This window comes from Dama dama, chromosome 19, assembly GCF_033118175.1.
Source record: "Dama dama isolate Ldn47 chromosome 19, ASM3311817v1, whole genome shotgun sequence".
NCBI classification, from domain to species: Eukaryota; Metazoa; Chordata; class Mammalia; order Artiodactyla; family Cervidae; genus Dama; species Dama dama.
This window is the reverse complement of record NC_083699.1, coordinates 81,466,819-81,483,947: the sequence shown is the minus strand read 5'-3', so window position 1 is coordinate 81,483,947 and position 17,129 is coordinate 81,466,819. Positions and strand designations below refer to the sequence as shown.

The window sequence follows — 17,129 nt, the reverse complement described above, 5'->3', positions numbered from 1 at the left end:
AAAGTGACTCTAGTGGTCAAGGAAGACACAGAGGTGAAAAGAGGCAAAACAATGAGAGGATGACAAGAAAACCAGTGTGGTAATGGCTTACCAACAGCTAAGAGATCTGCTTCCATGGGCAAAAGGTAAAAGGTGGAAAGTCCCTGCACTGCTCTCAATGAAAAGAGAGCTGTTAGATACCAAGAGACAAAGGTGGGGCATTTCTAGCTGATTGTTGTTGTTTTTTAGCCACTAGGTCTTGTCCGACTCTTGTGAACTCATGGACTGTAGCTCACCAGTTTCCCCTGTCCATGGGATTTCCCAGGTAATAATACTGGAATGGATCTTCTCCAAGGGATCTTCCTGACCCAGGGATCAAACCTGTGTCTCTTGCATTGGCAGGCAGATTATTTATCACTGAGCCACCTGGGAAGCCTTCTAGCTGATTGCTCCAGAGTTATTGTGGCTCAAAAGGAATACTAACTTGAAAAGAGAAATTAAAAAAAATAAATTGTAAAGAGAAGACCAGCCCAAACTGGTGTGTCCTCCATGGTTCGCCATGGACTATGCTCTGTGTTCAAAGCTCAGCCTCATCTTATATCTGAGCCATTTCCCCTGCTTATCTGCAGATCTAAGAGGAAAGACCCTTGGCGAGGTCAGTAATCACAACACTGCTTTATGGCAGAGACTCTTGGAATGTCACTCATTCATATATATTCATTCACTCACTCAGTCACACTTTTCCTGAATGCCTGCCACTAGTAAGTGGTAATAAATTAAATACCCCCTGGACTGAAGGAGCTCATTGTCTTGGAGCAGTTATGATACTATAGTAATAATGACAACACAAAGACTCTGTAGGTTAAGAACAACAACAGAAATATGTGAGGTTGCAGGAGTTGAGAATATGAAGAATTTCCTCCAGTTGGGAAGACTAGAGAATCCCATTTGGAGATGACAACCCAGTTGAACCTCAACAGGTAGGCAGAATGTCAAAAGGAATGTTTAGATGAAAAAGCAATCAATGTGAGGGGAAAAGAATAAGGTGTAAACAAGAAATCTTGGATTTTGTCCCATTCTCTTAGGATTTTTAGATCTATTGAAATTTTGTGATAGATGGAGAAAAAATGGAAACGGTGGCAGATTTCTTTTTCATGGGCTCCAAAATCACCATGGATCATGACTGCAGCCATAAAAGCTATGACAAACCTAGACAGTGAATTAAAAAGCAGACATCACTTTGCCAACAAAGGTCCATAGAGTCAATGCTATGACTTTTCCAATATAAGAGTTGGACCACAAAGAAGGATGAGCACTGAGGAATTGATGCTTTCAAACTGTGGTGCTGGAGAAGACTCTTGAGAGCCCCTTGAACAGCAGGAAGATCAAACCAGTCAATCCAAAATGAAATCAACCCTAAATATTCATTGGGAGGACTGATGCTGAAGCTCCTGTACTTTGGCCACCTCATGTGAAGAGCCTACTCATTGGAAAAGATCTTGATGCTGGGAAAGATTGAGGGCAAGAGGAGAAGGTGGTGACAGAGGATGAGATGGTTGAATGGCATCACTGATTCAATGGACATGAGTTTGAGCAAACTCCAGGAGATAGTGAAGGGTAGGGATGTCTGAAGTGCTACAGTCCTTGGGGGTTGCAAAGAATCAGATATGACTTTGTGACTGAACAACAACAACAACCATTTAGAGGCTACTTATTGCAAGTATTAAATTAAATAGTATATGGGGGAACTATCTTATAACTGATAGAGATATAAATATAATTAACTTATTATTATCATTGTGTTTCTTATTCTTCCACATATAGCAAACAGGACCAAAATGTTCAAATATGGAAATTTTCTGGGTATGAATGAGAGAAGTTTTTCTCTTTCCAGACTCAAGATCATACATGATTTGTATAATAGACTGTTAAATAGTTGTCTGACACACACAGACACACACACCCTATGTATTAGTTCACTGAAGTCTGACACTGGAATTTTTTTTTTTTTTTTTTTTTTTACTGTGTTAGTGTTCATGGTAACTGTCATGTCAACATACAGGTCTTTGTAATGAAAATTTTTATATTCTCAAGATTTTGGTTATGTTAAATAGGGTTAAAGATGTTACAATTTCATGAGATTGAGTTTATAACCAGAAAGGAAATCTGAAGCCTTCAATATAAGAAAGCAGTTCGGCATCAAACAAAAGTTGGTATCCAACCTGTGTTTTGTTTTCCATCATACCTAGGCAGCTTTCTGGCAAGTAAGAATAGGTGAACTTGCAGAAAAAGCATTAGCTTCCCTGCTTATTGGAAAGTAAAGTTATGAGATTTTATCCTGACAAAAATATCATGGAGCTTTTATGTCCCTCTTTGATGCTGATAAGTCTGAACTTTCAGAAAGTTGCTATAAACAATGCAGCAGAAGAGGGAACTCATTTCTCTTTGTCTAGCCTGGACTGAGAATCTAGTCAGTAGAAAAGAGATATAATTTTAAAAAATGTCAACAGACACAGAAAACTACTCACAGCAAAACTGGCATAAACAGGCTCAAGGAAATGTCCAATGAAATTACTTATATTACTCAGTTCAGTTCAGTCACTCAGTTGTGTCCAACTCCTTGCGACCCCATAGACTGCAGCGTGCCAGGCCTCCCTGTCCATCACCAACTCCTGGAGTTTACTCAAACTCGTGTCCATTGAGTCGGTGATGCCATCCAACCATCTCATTCTCGGTCATCCCCTTTGCCTCCCACCTTCAATCTTTCCCAGTATCAGGGTCTTTTCCAATGAGCTGGTTCTTCACATCATGTGGCCAAAGCATTGGAGTTTCAGCTTCAGCATCAGTCTTTCCAATGCATATTCAGGACTGATCTACTTTAGGATGGACTGGTTGGATCTCCTTGCAGTCCAAGTGACTCTCAAGAGCCTTCTCCAGCACTACAGTTTGAAAAGATCAATGTTTTGGTACTCAGCCTTCTTTTTGGTCCAACTCTCACATCCATACATGACTACTGGAAAAACCAGAGCTTTGACTCTATGGACCGTTGTTGGCACAGTGATGTCTCTGCTTTTTAATATGCTGTTTAGGTTTGTCATAGCTTTTCTTCCACAGAGGAAGCATCTTTTAATTTCAAGGCTTCAGTCACCATCTGCATTTTGGAGCCCAAGAAAATGAAATCTGTCACTGTTTCCATTTTTCCCCACCTATTTGCCATGAAGTGATGAGACCAGATGCCATGGTCTTTGTTTTTTGAATGCTGAGTCTTAAGCCGCCTTTTTCACTATCCTCTTTCACCTTCAACAAGAAGTTCTTTAGCTCCTCTTCACTTTCTGCCATTAGGGTAGTGTCATCTGCTTATCTGAGGTTATTGATATTTTTCCTGGCAAACTTCTCCAGCTTGAGCTTCATCCAGCCTGGCATTTTGCATGATGTACTCTGCATATAAGCTGGCTAAGATAGCAAAGAAAAGCTTTCGTGTATGTGTGTGTGTCTATATATATATACTATGTATATATACAAATATTTTAGAAAATTAATGAATTTTTGCCTAGTTAAAAAGATATATAACATTTAGATTTCAATTGCTTTACTTAGTATAAATACAATGCTAGGTTTCTAATATATATTCACTCAAAGCCTTGATATAGTTTCACGTATTTTGGCATCTAGTATAGCCCTTGTTAGAGGAATAAAGATACAGATGATCTGTGATGGGGATGTTATGTTAGGGAACAGTAAACCTTTTGTGTTTTAAGTTACTCAAATCTGGAGGTCTTTGGATGCTGCAGCATAACTTATTATATCCTGACTATATATATAAAGTAGTTGTTATCAGAAATGGGGTGCTCCAGTAACAACAAAAAGCCCTAAAACAAAGGCACTGGCTTAGGGCCAGGCAGTAGCCCCATGCAGAAATTCTTTTCATGGAGCCTAGAAGGATGGCAATCCATTCTGCAGTAGGAAAATATTTGCTAAAACTGTCACTTGTGACAACTTAGAACACACATAATACACCTAATGAGTTTGTTGCTCTAGGTGGAGAGAGCAAAAAATGGAATGCTAATAGCATCCTCTGATTGCTGCTGGCTGTGTCTGACAAGGTACCATGAGAAAGAGATGATTTTTAAGAAAGTGAAACTTTATTAAGCAGAAGTAAAAAGGACTGAGAGCCCAGAAATTCCAAGTCTTATAGGATTAGAAGAGGCAATTTCTTTATAATCCAAACTGTAACAGAAAATAGCAATAACCTCAGATATGCAGATAATACCACCCTTATGGTAGACAGCGAAGAGGAACCAAAGAGCTTCTTGATGAAAGTGAAAGAGGACAGTGAAAAAGCTGGCTTAAAATTCAACATTTAAGAAACAAAGATCATGGCATTCGGTCCCATCACTTCATGGCAAATAGATAAGGAAACAATGGAAGCAGTAACAGATTTTATTTTCTTGGGCTCCAAAATTACCGCAGATGGTGACTGCAGCCATGAAATTACAAGATGCTTCCATTTTGGAAGAATAGTTATGACAAACCGAGACAGTGTATTAAAAAGCAGAGATAGTTCTTTGCCAATAAGGTCCGTATAGTCAAAGCTCTGGCTTTTCCATTAGTCATGGATGGATGTTAGAGTTGGACCATAAAGAAGGTTGAGCTCTGAAGAACTGATGCTTTTGAACTGTGGTACTGGAGAAGACTCTTGAGAGTCCCTTGGACTGCAAGATCAAACCAGTCAATCCTAAAGGAAATCAGTCCTGAATATTCACTGGAAGGACTGATGTTGAAACTGAAGCTCCAGTACTTTAACTACCTGATGCAAAGAGCTGACTCATTAGAAAAGACCCTGATGCTGGGAAAGATCAAAGGCAGGAAGAGAAGTGGATGACAGAGGAGATGGTTGCATGGCAACACCGACTTGATGAGCATGAGTTTGAGCAGGCTACGAGAAACGGTGAAGGATTAATATGAATATGCAGGGAAGCCTGGCGTGCCACAGTCCATAGGGTTGCAGAGTCGGATAAGACTGAATGACTGAACAACAACAACAGAAAAAACTCACAAGACCCTTAAGCAATGAAGGCTAATTAAATCTCAGTTTCAGGGCAAGGACCAAATTAAAGATTGGCCTTCATAACCTTTAAAAAGCCCCTGAATGGCTTCAGGTAGCCCCCATGTGGACAAAATAACCTAGGAATAAGAGACTAAGGGTATCTCCCCCTAAGTTCAAGGTGCATAAGATTAAGTTTAGAGAAGAAGGACTCCCTTCCCGGCCCAAGCTTGGTAATGTGATCTGTTTGGCTAGTGAGATATGAGCAGGCTTGATGTGTGCTGATTCTGGACCAAAGCTTTAACAGCCAGTGTTTGATTAAAGGGAAGGAATCCTCTTTCCTCTTGACCACAAAATTGGTAATGTTACCGATAGAGGCTACATCATCAGCCTAGAACTCAGAGTAAAAAGGATAGTAAGCAGAGCTGCAGCCCATCCTTGTTGCCTCGTCACAATGTGAATGAGAAACAAACTGCCGTGATTGTTTGCCACCACAGCACAAATCAGCCTACCCAGAAAGACATGATGACTTTTAAAAACATCTCTCGCAACTCCAAAGGAGCAGAGGCCTATTTCATAATAACAGAGGTGAAAGTTTGCTCACTAAACAAAAGTGAACAGTTGAAGAGAAAATTAGCACATTTAAAACCTAGTTATTAAGGCTCTGTTGGGGACTATGCCTCCCTTCTCTGGTTCTGCCTCTTCATGCCCCATATTTTTCTTAAAAAAACAAAACAAAACAACAACAACAATAAAAACTCTGCTTATTGCACTCCCATCCCAATTCTCAAATTCTACTCACAATGGTACTACTCACTAATATATTCTGTTGCTTCCTCCAATTAATTCTAAATGAAAAAGGATTTAATGTTTTTCATTCATTAAGAGTGAAAATGAGCCAGATTGGCATATTTAGGATATTTTTGTTCCTTGCAGTGAATCACCATTTAACTGACATACCAGCTCCATCAACAACTCTGATGGAATCATACGTTGACATCAATGGCTAATGAATGTTGTGCTGAACCCTTAGTTTAGATCCTCATATAGAAGTTATTGCCTCCAGTGACAACCAGCAGGAGCCCAGGTTCATCTTTGCTCACAAGAGCAGGGAGGACCACACACACTCTGATCTGAGAGCCGGGAGCAGCCAGCACAGAGTCCGGGACAGAGCTTGTGATCGAGGAACGTCAGGTACCTCTGTGCCGTCTCCTCCCTGCCTCTTTATTGAAGAGATCTGTCTGACCAGACTCACTGTCACATTAAGGTCTTAAAACAGAAAGTGAAAGTCACTCAGTCCTGCCCGACTCTTTGTGACCCTATGGACTGTACAGTCCATGGGATTCTCCAGGCCAGAACACTGGAGTGGGTAGCCTTTCCCTTCTCTGGGGCATCTTCCCAACCCAGGGATTGAACCAGGTCTCCCACATCGCAGGCATATTCTTTACCAGTTGAGCCACAAGGGAGGCCCAAGAATACTGGAGTTGGGTACCCTATCCCTCCTGTACAACATCACGAACCTCTGTCCACAGCTCTTCAGGCACTCTATCAGATCTAAACTCTTGAATCTATTAGTCACTTCCACTGTATAATTGTAAGGGATTTGATTTAGGTCATACCTGAATGGTCTACTGGTTTTCCATACTTTCTTCAATTTAAGTCTGAATTTTGCAGTAAAGAGTTCATGATCTGAGCCACAGTCAGCTCCTGGTCTTGTTTTTGCTTTGTATAGAGCTGCTTCATCTTTGGCTGCAAAGAATATAACCAATCTGGTTTCGGGATTGACCATCGGGTGATTTCCATGTGTAGAGTCTTCTCTTGTGTTTCTGGAAAAGGGTTTTGCACTCTCTTGGCTAAACTCTGTTAACATTTGACCTGCTTCGTTTTGTACTCCAAGTCCCAAATTTGCCTGTTACTCCAGGTATCTCTTGACTTCCTACTTTTACATTCCAGTCCCCTATAATAAAAAGAACATCTTTTTTTGGTGTTAGTTCTAGAAGGTCTTATAGGCCTTCATAGACCTGTTCAACTTCAGCTTCTTCAGCATTACTGGTCGGGGCATAGGCTTGGATTACTGTGATATTGAATGGTTTGCCTTGGAAATGAACAGAGATCATCTTGGCAGTGATCAAGACCATCCCCTAGAAAAGAAATACAAAAAGGCAAAATGGTTGTCTGAGGTGGCCTTACAAATAGCTGAGAAAAGAAGAGAAGCTAAAGGCAAAGGAGAAAAGGAAAGATATAAGCATCTGAATGCAGAGTTCTAAAGAATAGCAAGGAGTGATAAGAAAGCCTTCCTCAGTGATCAATGCAAAGAAATAGAGGAAAACAATAGAATGAGAAAGACTAGAGATCTCTTCACAAAAATTAGAGATATCAAGGGAATATTTTATGCAAAGATGGGCACAATAAGGACAGAAATGGTATGGACCTAACAGAAGCAAAAGATATTAAGAAGAGGTGGCAAGAATACACAGAAGAACTATACAAAAAAGATGGTGTGATCACTCACCTAGAGCCAGACATCCTGGAATGTGAAGTCAAGTGGGCCTAAGAAAGCACCCGTCCAAACAAAGCTAGTGGAGGTGATGGAATTCCAGTTGAGCTATTTCAAATCTTAAAAGATGATGCTGTGAAAGTGCTACACTCAATATGCCAGCAAATCTGGAGAACTCAGCAGTGGCCACAAGACTGGAAAAGGAGAGTTTTCATTCTAATCCCAAAGAACGGCAATGCCAAAGAATGTTCAAACTAGCACACAATTGCACTCATCTCACATGCTAGCAAAGTAATGTTCAAAATTCTCCAAGCCAGCCTTCAATAATATGTGAACTGTGAACTTCCAGATGTTCAAGCTGGATTTAGAAAAGGCAGAGGAACCAGAGATCAAATTGCCAACATCTGCTGGATCATCAAAAATGCAAGAAAGTTCCAGAAAAACATCTACTTCTGCTTTATTGACTATGCCAAAGCCTCTGACTGTGCGGATCACAACAAACTGGAAAATTCTGAAAGAGATGGGAATACCAGACCACCTTACCTACCTCCTAAGCAGTCTGTATGTAGGTCAAGAAGCAGCAGTTAGGAACTGGATATGGAACAACAGACTGGTTCCAAATTGGGAAAGGAGTACGTCAGGGCTGTATACTGTCACCTTGTTTATTTAACTTATATACAGAGTACATCATGTGAAATGCTGGGCTGGATGAAGCACAAGATGGAATCAAGATTGCCAGGAGAAATATAAATAACCTCAGATATGCAAATGACACTACCCTTATGGCATAAAGCGAAGAACCACCAAAGAGCCTCTTGATGGAAGTGAAAGAGGAGAGTGAGAACGTTGGCTTAAAACTCAACATTCAGAAAACTAAGATCATGGCATTTGGTCCCATCACTTCATGGCAGATAGATGGGGAAACAGTGGAAACAGTGACAGACTTTTTATATTTTGGGGCTCCAAAATCACTGCAGATGGTGACTAAAGCCATGAAATTAAAAGATGCTTGCTCCTTGGAAGAAAAGCTATGACCACCTAGACAGCATATTAAAAAGCAGAGACATTACTTTGCCAACAAAGGTCTGTCTAGTCAAAGCTATGGTTTTCCCAGTAGTCATGTATGGATGTGAGAGTTGGACTATAAAGAAAGTTGAGTGCCAAAGAATTCATGCTTTTGAACTGTGGTGTTGGAAAGGACTCTTGAGAGTCCCTTGGACTGCAAGCAGATCCAACCAGTCCATCCTAAAGGAAATCAGTCTTGAATATTCATTGGAAGGACTGAAGGTGAAGCTGAAACTCCAATCCTTTGGCTACCTGATGTGAAAACCTGACTCACTGGAAAAGACCCTGATGCTGGGATAGATTGAAGGCAAAAGGAGAAGGAGACAACAAAGGATGAGATGGTTGGATGGCATCACCAACTGGATGGACATGAGTTTGAGTAGGCTCTGGAAGCTGGTGATGGACAGGGAAGCCTGGTGTGCTGCAGTCCATGGGGTTGCAAAGAGTTGGATACGACTGAGCGACTGAACTGAACTGAACTGAGCCTATCCTTTCTTCAGCAGATCTTCCTGACCCAGGAATTGAACTGAGGTCTCCTGCATTGCACACAGACTCTTTATCTACTGAGTTATCAGGGAAGCCCTTAAAACAGAGATGGCAGGAGATTTCTCTATTGTACAGCTTCTAGGGAAGCTCAGTTTTCTAGACCAGGGTGATCAGGTGTCCCTCCCTTATAGGACCGGCTCCACTGTCATCAGAGGTTTAAGAAGAAGAACTTAGCAAGAAAAGAAGGCAGTTACATCCAATGAGGTCAATTTAACTAGTTCCTCCCTCCCCCATTTTTGGGGTTCTGGTAATATTCAGGGAAGTTTAACAAGTTAAATTTCTTATTCTTCCACTGTTGAGATATCTCCTGAACATTTTTTAAAAAGTTCATTGTTCCTGGGTAGGAAAATGATATCTAACATGGTTAAAGTAACACTTCTCGACCTGATGTAAATAAAATCAGGGTCGACATATTAAAAGTTCAAAAGGCCTTCACCCTGGACATTAGCCCATTGGGCCAGATGCTCTAGCAAAATCCTTTTTCCACAGATAACTCCCCACATTCACAAAACTGCAATCTTTAAGGCTAGAGAAAAAAAAAACAAGTTTTTACCATGTGATATCAAGTTAAAAGTTGAGATCTCTGTTACCATGGAGATGGGATTTTTTTGCAGTGCTGGCCTTTTGCTGGAAGATGTTGTATATAATCAATAAGGGAACAGTACTTTCATATATTCCTCTTGGGGAACGGCTTCTAAGCAAAGGCACATAGAACCATATTTGATGGGTCTTAAATGTCAATGCATAGCAATTTCCCCTGTGAAATCCAGGATGCTCAAATAAAACCCCTTCACCATGCCCTGCTGAAGGATTCACTAAAAGTCAGAGTATACAGGCCAGTTCCTGATTTCTATCTGTTCCTTGTCAAATGTTTCTCTAGTGCTTTGGGTCCCATCTAGTAAGTCCTTCAGATGTCTGAACTGCTTCTTAATCAAGAACCAACTTGAGTTGAGAATCTCTTAGACCTTGAATTTTGGAATAAGTTTAAAGGGTGTAAATTAATCTCCCTAGAACACTATGTCTTAAACTTGTAATCATGTAATCTTCTGCTGCTAGATATCTTGGTGTTACACCATTCCATTATCATTTAATATGAAATCTCTCTGGCTTTGTTTTTCTTTTAATCGTTTGGCCATCTTGAAGTTCTATGTTTTCTTCCTTCCCTCAGAGGAACACTTTGGTAGAAAGGAACAATCTTTTAAAGATTTTCCTAATATAAAGATAGATGGATGATATCTCCTCTTACTTTCCATGTATGCATATCAAAAGTCAGCAGCCACTCCACTTAAAAAATATGGTGATTCAAGCAGGGTCTCTATTTATACATGCTTACTCCTGACAGGAGAAAAAGCCTCTATGTATAACAGTCTTCTCCTTCCAGAGAAAAGTAAATGGAATAAAATGGGGTCAAATGGATATATTCCTAACCACTAGATCTGTCTATTTAGGTGCCCTGGTGTCATTACACAATTACACATAACACCCTAGGACTAGGATAGTGTGCACAGGTAGGGGTACAAAAGGAAAGGAAACCAAGGTGGAGTCAGTGCTATGGGTTCACCAAACTTGCTTCTTCCTCCTGCAGGTCACAGGCTCAACTGCATTTTCAAAGCTTGCCTGCAGTTAGGTAGGACCATGTAGCCAAGAAGTTCTAGTCCATGGCCTGGATACAGACCCACTTTTGTCTAAACTGCATGATCCTCTACTCTCTTTCTCACTTAGTTGCCAGGTAGATGCAGAGAATGCAGGAAACGGATGCTGAATCTGAGAAGAAGGTAGACTTGCATTATAGAGAAATTCTAGGTCCCTAAATGGAACAGGGGCTTCCAAGGTGGTGCTAGCGGTAAAGAACCCACTTGCCAACACAGGAGACATGAGCAATGCAGGTTCAATCCCTGGGTCGGGAAGATCCCCTGGAGGAGGAAATGGCACCCTACTTTAGCATTCTTGCCTGGGGAATCTCATAGACAGAGGAGCCTGGTGGGCTACAATCCATATGGTTGCAAAGAGTTGGGTACGACTGAAGCGACTTAGCACACAAATGGAGCTAAGGGTCCTTCTTCACCCCAACTCCTGCCATCTACACTGGATCAGGATGTGAGTGATAAATTTTTATGTCAAAACACTGAGATTTGGGGTTTTTTGTTAATGCAATCAGTATTACCTACCTGGATTAAAAAAGGCAGTAAGTGGATCCTGAAACATGGTTCCTCTTATATGTTTAGACCACCTAGTTCAGTGTCCTGAATGAATCTTAAATAATCCATATTAGAATTTTGAGGCAACTCTTGATAGATGGACACTCTTCATTGATCCTCTGAACTTGAGGACCAAGAAGAAATCTTGATATTTAGTGCAAACCTAGAACTGATAGCCAAAAACAAATATAAAGTTCCTCGTCCTTGTTACTTTCCCAAACTCTCCATGTCCATGAAAAAAGGAATAATACAAATAGCTCCAGAAGCTGGAGTTCACAAATGTCAACTCAGGGCAGGGACAGGGAGGAGGAGGGAAGGAGATAGGGCCATTTATACCATCCAATATCTTTCCAATTATTCACTCATCATTTCCATGGGGAGATTATCCTCCTCCAACACCACTTTTCATTTTGCAAACGTGTAGTGTGCAGACTTTCCTGGTTTGATGAGGAAGGTTTCCAAGAAAATTAAATGTCAAGGCTGCTTGGCTTATTGGTTTTGTTCTGTATAAATTCCCTTTTAAATTCAGCTTTGAATAATAACATTCCTCAGTGTCAATGTGACAAATTAGCTTCAATCTTAATGGGGTGTGAGAATCGAGAAAGGAGGAGAGGACTAGCCATGGTGCTCATCTTAGCACGTTAGACAATTAAGAGAGAATTAAGTCCAAAAGACAGACTTTAACAGCTCTGAGGAAGAAATGGCACAAGAGACACCAGACTTTTTCTAAAGTCCATTGATTATTTGTTCCTATCTTTTTCATTTTCCAGAGGTCAGCACCCTGATAGATGCAAAATTTAACGTTATAGAGCCCTCCCCTGAATGTAGATAGGAAATTGCTGGGAAACCCATGTTTTCCTATGAGACCACACTCAAGACTACTCCTGCCTGTGAATAAGTTAGTCCTGCTTTGGGAGACCCAGGCCCAGAATTCCTCCCCCCGTGCCACCCCCCCCCCGCCCCACCAATCTCTCATCCCTACAGTAGCCCCATGTAGCACTATTCTATTATATGGCTTCGAACACAGGTTGACTGGTGAAGACTGGTTTGGGGTGGATCTAATATTTAGTCAAAAAATATTTTAGTCTTTTTTTTAACCCCTTCCTCTCAGTTCACATATATTAAAATGTGAGACAAAAGCTAAGAGAACAGTCCTTGTATATATGTGAATCATATCAGTCCAGGCTCTCAGAGATAAAACCTTAATATATGTTATCTGTACATGGAGGACATACATAAGCATGTGATCACAAGGTACTTTCCCATTAAAGTAAAAACATGTTATAAAAATAGAATGTCTAAAATAAAAACATAGTGCAATTCCTTCACCCTGCACTGTGAGGATACAGCCCAGAAGGGCTAACCGACTTGTCCAAGGTCTGTTTCTCTGATATGACTGATTGACTTGATATGACATGATACACATACACACACAGAGAGAGAAAGGAAAAATGATATACCAATTTGCACATTAAAATCTCAGATGCCTGGAAGCAGGATGATGATATTTAAAATATTATATCCTCAAAGCACGCATCATCCAGCAAAATTATTCTTAAAGACTTGAAACCTAGGATTACAAAAGCTGTTGCCAACCTTGTTGCCAAGGTTTTATCAAAGGAAATTTGGATTGAGAAGACTTATTTCTTTACATGCTGTTTCCAGGGATAACTGCACCAATCAATGGATGACACATTTCCCAGAGATTTGTCACAATATCTTGACTGACATTTCTATTTCTACTCACAAACAGGACAGACTAAGTTTTCAACTGGGTTTTGATTCCTAAACCTTTTCAGAGTATGAAAAATTGACCCCAGCATTGCAGTTGATGCTTTTAAAACTTATTTTACACAACATGGCTTTGCAGGCATGGATCAGAGCTAGGACAGTAAGAAATAAATTATGAGCTGTGTTAATAGCAGAAACAGGACAATAATATCAACTCAATCAGTTTGAGGAGAGCTAACTAACACCCACTTCCAATGTTTTGAAAGTACATTTCAAAAATGTGCCACAAATGGATCAGAAATAGTTACCAACAGTGTGAAGCAACCTAAACAGTTCCTAATAGATTGGACAGTATTGGCTCTAGAGAAAAGAGTAACAAATGAAACCCAAAAAATGGATATTACTGTAGACTCTCCAACCGGAGAAGGATGTCAACCCCACTCTGGAGACTGCATCCTCTGACAGACTGGGAAGGCCCTCAGTTCATTGGCCAGAGGCAGCGAGGCACCTGCTCACTCTTGGGTGAGAATTTTCCTATAGCTGGAGAAATTGCTGAGCACTTGCTGAAATTCTGGCCCCTGATTCACAGCTGGGAATTCACCTGTAGGATCTCTAGCTCTACAAACAAGAAGTGGTGCACACACTCAGGCACGATGCCAAGGAAGAGCTCGCCAACTCTCCCTTTAACCTGCTCTACTCCAGGCTCAGGGGGCCTTAGACCACTGCACAGGAAATAGTGCCTGAGCAGGGACAAGAGAAACCTGCCTGGCACTGGCCATGAAACAGTTAATCAGGCGCCCCTTTGGAGACAGGGAGAAATGCAGGCAGGGTGAAGGGCAGAGTGAAATGTAAGAGTTAAGCAGAAAGTACCCACATGTCCATTCAATGCACGGGAAGAAATGTTTCTAGCTTTGAAACTGTGTACAAGGCCCTGTGTCCTTGTCTTTTGAAGTAAAGGGCTGACTCAAGAGTTGAGGATTGGTAAACGTGAAGATGTGGAAACAAAGAATAACTGTTGGCCTAGGGAACTGGTAATTATTTAGACTATAATTCTGCCACATAGCAGAATCACTGAACTCCCAGTTCCTAGAAAGATATAGATAAGCACTTGACACACATTCCTAAGTTGTGCTTATAGGAAGCAGATCCCCTCCAGATGAAAACTGCTGACCACAAGAACACAGACCCTAGACTGGTTCAAACAAGAAAGTTGTTCATGCTTGAAACTTCACCTTGATGCCAGCCAATCCAAGAACTATCCATGAGCTGATCATGCCCTGCTCCTTGAACCTATAAAATTCCTCACTACACCTTCAGGGTGGGTCACACAGTCTTGAGGGCATTAGCCCACTGTACCCCACTTTGCCTGATGAAGCAATAAAGCTACTCATTTCTACTTCATCCAACTCTGTCTCTACGTTTCTATTTGGCACCAGTGAACAGAGACTGAGTTTGGACAATAGCTTGGACCCTCAAACAGGAAGTTACTTTTCCAACCAAAAGCAGCTGAGAATATCCTCTCCTATTCAGTCTGTAGTCAGAGTTAATGAGGCCGTCGCATTGAGAGAGGATATAGAGCAGAGAAAGACACAGAGTCAGGGCAACAAAGCCAAGTCAAACTTGAATTAAGTGTTAGATCAGGAAGCTGTAATTCTGGAGAATTTCCGGCAGGAAGTAAACTTCCTTCCAAATACAACTATGAAGATCATATTTGAGGAAACCTTAGATGAGGTGGCTAAGCAGAAACTATTAGGTTGGTACAAAAGTAACTGAGGTTTGGCATTGTTGAAGTTTGCCATTTGATATTGCAATACATTCTTAAATAAACATGGTTATGTTATACATCATTTTAATGCACATTTCTTGCCTTTTTTTTTCTAATTACTTGTTACTTGCTGTGCATTTCATATTTATTTTAGACTATGGAAATGTTAGACAAAAAGCTAATTTGAGCAATTTTCTTATTTGAGTTCAAAATGGGTGGTAAAGCAGTGGAGACAACTCCTAACATCAACAACACATTTAACTCAGAAACTGCTAATGAACATACAGGCAGTGATGGTTTGAGTTTTGCAATGGAGACAAGAGATTTGAAGATGAGGAGCACAGTGGCCAGCTATCAGAAGTTGGCAATGACCAACTGAGAGCATTATTGAAGCTGATCCTCTTATAACTATAGGAGAAGTTGCTGAAGAACTCAACATCAGCCATTCTATGGTCATTTGGCATTTGAAGCAAATCAGAAAGGTGAAAAAGCTCGATAAGTGTGTGCCTCATGAGCCGACCAAAATTCCAAAAAACTGTCATTTTGAAGGGTCTTCTTCTCTTATTCTATGAAACAACAATGAACCATTTCTCAATCAGATGGTGACATATGACAAAAAGTGTTTTTTATATGACAAACAGTGATGACCAGCTTAGTGGTTAGACCAAGAAGAAGGTCAAAGCACTTCCCAAAGCCAAACTCCCACCCAAAAAGGGTCAAGGTTGTTGTTTGGTGGTTTGCTATCCGTATGATCCACTACAGCTTTCTGAATTCTGGCGAAACCATTACATCTGAGAAGTATGTTCAGCAAATCAATGAGACACACCAAGAAATGCAATGCCTACAGCTGGCAATGATCAACAGAAAGGGCCCAATTCTTCTCCAAGACATTGCCTGACCACACGTCACACAACTAACACTTCAAAAGTTGAATCAATTGGGCTAAAAAGTTTTGTCTCATTCACCATGTTCACCTGACCTCTCGCCAAACAACTATTGCTTTTTCAAGTACCTTGAAAACTTTTTGCAGGGAAAATGCTTTCACAACCAGCAGGAGGCAGAAAATGCTTTCCAAGAGTTCACAGAATCCTGAGGTACAGATTTTTACACTACAGGAATAAACAAATTTATTTCTCATTGGCAAAAATGTGTTGACTGTAATGGTTCCTATTTTGACAGATAAAGATGTGTTTGAGCCTAGTTATAATGATTTAAAATTCACAGTATGAATCCCCAAGTACATTTGTGTCAACCTAATAGAATAAATTTTATAGGCAATAAAGAAAAACCTTATTTGTTGTTGTTATTTAGTCACTAAGTTGTGTCCAACTCTTTTGCCATCCCATGGATTGTAGCCTGCCAGTCTCCTCTGTCCATTAGATTTCCCAGGGAAGAATACCGGCCATTTCCTTCTCAATATTGGTTTTTACTATCATGGAGTCAAGAACATCATGGAAAAGAATCAGCAGGAAAAAAATGAGTGTTACATGATTATCCTTTTATAAACTAGCTACATACATTTATGGTTTGGTTAATTTATCACAGAATGTATGCAGTGGACTTTCAAAGTGTAACCTACACTGCCCGCAACTTGGAAGTGCAGGGGAGAATACAACTTTGAAAATGTTATAGAGACAAAATGTTATGCTATTTACACTCTTAAACAACCCTTAGTTAACTGACCTGCAAATGAACCAGTACTCTCCATTCCACTCCATGTCACACTGACTGATTCCCCTGCAACACTAAGAACTTACAGGTAACAGGTTTCTGGGGTGTCTCCACATTGTTTGCTTTCAAGAATAGGTTGTGTCTCCAAATATGCTTATGTCCAGTTTATGTGTTATGTTAGTTACCTAGTAACTAGTAACATAGTGACTAGTAACATAGTTGCATAACACACTGTGAGAGGAGAAAAAAGGGACTGAAGAGAAAGCTGTCTGTATGCAAACTAAATCAAGTGCTTTGAATAGACTTAATTGATACAAGTTTCCTCTAACGATGCTTTCAATTAGGTGTCAAGGCAACTGTAAAATATTTTACCTGTAAAAACTCAAAGATTCTATGCTCACATTTCACTGCAAAAGTCAAAGAGTAATTGACACAATAAAGAAAATATAACTACAAACTGTAGACAAAGCATTCCGGGGGTGGTTTATGCCAGAAATAAGCAGCAGGACTCTAAGAAAAGGTCTTAGGTCACCATTAAAAGATATCTGTATTTTTTTATGATTTTTTTTATGATTCTCTCTTTTAACCACTTAGTAAAAAATTAGTTTTGATCATGTCTGATGTAATATCTTC

The 17,129-nt window shown here is 40.3% G+C and overlaps 1 protein-coding gene across 3 annotated transcripts in view; it reads right to left on the bottom strand.

Annotated features, from left to right (window-relative positions):
• TMEM108 (transmembrane protein 108) overlaps positions 1-17,129 on the bottom strand; it is a 417,094-nt gene that overhangs the window by 226,143 nt on the left and 173,822 nt on the right. The window contains exon 1 of one of the 3 annotated variants that reach the window (XM_061167610.1): positions 6,643-6,760. The exons of the other annotated variants lie outside the window; for them this stretch is intronic. The gene's annotated coding sequence lies outside the window, so the exon portion shown is untranslated. Of the gene's footprint in view, positions 1-6,642; positions 6,761-17,129 lie in introns of those variants that run through there. 3 annotated transcript variants of the gene reach the window in all.